The 2,498-nt window shown below is 38.4% G+C and overlaps 1 protein-coding gene across 3 annotated transcripts in view; it reads right to left on the reverse strand.

Moving 5' to 3' along the window:
- Positions 1-1,433: 1,433 nt before the first annotated feature.
- Positions 1,434-2,498, reverse strand: part of LOC106471680 (dopamine D2-like receptor) — a 6,852-nt gene continuing 5,787 nt past the window's right edge. The window contains exons 3-4 of one of the 3 annotated variants that reach the window (XR_002613303.1): positions 2,289-2,456; positions 2,104-2,120 (exon numbers count right to left, since the gene is read on the reverse strand). The gene's annotated coding sequence lies outside the window, so the exon portion shown is untranslated. Of the gene's footprint in view, positions 2,457-2,498 lie in introns of all 3 variants that reach the window. The other 2 variants (XR_002613304.1, XR_002613302.1) reach the window with 2 other exon arrangements.

Consider the following 2,498-nt stretch of genomic DNA (forward strand, 5'->3'; position numbering starts at 1 on the left):
AGTGATTAATCCTAGCATGTAGTTACGTTGTTCAGACGACAGTGATTAGTCATAGAATGTAGTTACATTGATTAGACGACAGTGATTAATCATAGCATGTAGTTACATTGTTCAGTCGACAGTGATTAGTCACAGCATGTAGTTACACTGTTTAGACGACAGTGATTAATCATAGCATGTAGTTACGTTGTTTAGACGACAGTGATTTGTCACAGCATGTAGCTACGTTGTTTAGACGATACGTGGTTTATGTAATGGCTGTCTTCTGTCTGGTTTATCAATATCAGACTTGGTGACGGTTATGGGTAGAGTAGTCTAAGAGCTGGATGTAGGAGATGTTGAATGGCTGTCTTCTGTCTGGTTTATCAATATCAGACTTGGTGACGGTTATGGGTAGAGTAGTCCAAGAGCTGGATGTAGGAGCTGTTGAATGGCTGTCTTCTGTCTGGTTTATCAATATCAGACTTGGTGACGGTTATGGGTAGAGTAGTCCAAGAGCTGGATGTAGGAGCTGTTGAATGGTTGTCTTCTGTCTGGTTTATCAATATCAGACTTGGCGACGGCTATGGGCAGTCTGTAACAATCAAACTCTGGAAGTGATCTGAAGTTTTACCGTTTTTTTAATAAAAGAGAAACCGTTTAGAAATGTCACTGTACTCATAAAAAAAGTGTACATCATTAAATCGAATCCATTTTATTGTCCGTAGATTACAGATAATATTGTTAATACAGCTAAGTTAACCAGAGATAAACTCACAATAGCTAGATCAATACGCCAGATCTCAAACACACATAAAAATGTCTGCTTTCTAAATTTAAATATAAATTATTCAACACACACACACACACACACTTCAAATGTTGCACAATCAGTCACGTGTTAAGAGACGCATCTTTACCTGTTACTTGCTGTAATAACACCGTACAAACATTATTTCTCAAAATAATAGAAACGCCCACATTTCAATCTCATCCAATGAAGTGAGAGGTTGTTGAACTCACAGCCAATGAGGCTCCAGAATGATATTATTAACGCTATTTAGAGGCTTCAGAGTATGCAGCGAAATAGATGTAATCTGACGATCACTATGCACGTGTAGAACAATTGAACCGAATATTAACCCTAGCAGACGATTTACTTGTGTATGCTGGTTGTAAGTTTAACCTAGCTGAACCCTAATATCTACGAAAAACATGAACTGTTGATGACGCAGAACGTTTCGGAGTTCGTACATTCAACTGTAATAACTACGGAAGATCCAGAGGGGGTTATGAGGGGGAAAAACAATGACCTTTCGAATTTATACTTTTTGTATACTAATAACAACAGTACCCCATAAGCCATAAACATAGCCCATTAACTAGACGTTCTACAATTCTAAAAATCAATTAGGTTTGGTTGGAGCCTATGCCCCCCCCCCCCAATTGGCGCCATTGTACTTTTAGTGGCTTTTAAGCATTTCGTAATACTATAATATTAGAGCCACTTATGGTCTGTCAAAAATGTATTTTCGTGGGTGGGAACTTTTTGTCAAGATGTAAGAAAAACAACAACAACAACAACATGCATGACTATGAAACTTCGGATTTACCATAAAAATCACAGTCTTTCACTAACACTTTGATTGGCATGTTCATCCTGTTACCAGTGATTTATCCCCTCCAGGACATTAGACTCACCTTATTAGAATTCTGATGACCCCCACTATAATAGCGTGAAGTTTGATATATATATATATATGTTGAAATTATAAAGTCGACTCATCACTTGGAGATTACCTTCTTCATACGATGGTAAATAACCTTACCATGAAGTAATCGTTAAGGTACCACAAGGTAGCGTAGAACCTTCTCTTGATTTTAACTAAAACTTCCAGATTTCCAAAGTGTGATCTGGAAGAGAGAGAATTCAAAGGCTTCCCAGAACGTATTTCACACTTAGTTTCTGATATGAGTTTGGTACACTGTAGATGTAACATATATAAATGTTATATGTATAACGTATATAAATAACATTTGGATCAACACGAAGAACGTTAAATGTAACATCACATTTATCAACCACACCAACATGAGAAAACACGGGCTTTCATTTTATACGGGGATTATAAAAATTTTAACTGCACTCCTGTGAACGTTACTTTTGATCGGCACTCCTGTGAACGTTACTTTTGATCGGCACTCCTGTGAACGTTACTTTTGATCGGCACTCCTGTGAACGTTACTCTTGACCCGCACTTTTGTGAACGTTACTTTTGACCCGCACTCTCGTGAACGTTACTTTTGACCCGCACTCCTGTGAACGTTACTTTTGACGTGCACTTCTGTGAACGTTATTTTTGACGTGCACTCCTGTGAACGTTGCTTTTGACCTGCACTACTGTGAACGTTACTTTTGATCGGCCCTCCTGTGAACGTTACTTTTGATCTGCACTACTGTGAACGTTACTTTTGACCTGCACTACTGTGAACGTTGCTTTTGATCGGCACTCCTGTCA

Source organism: Limulus polyphemus, unplaced genomic scaffold, assembly GCF_000517525.1.
Source record: "Limulus polyphemus unplaced genomic scaffold, Limulus_polyphemus-2.1.2 Scaffold4783, whole genome shotgun sequence".
Taxonomy (NCBI): Eukaryota; Metazoa; Arthropoda; class Merostomata; order Xiphosura; family Limulidae; genus Limulus; species Limulus polyphemus.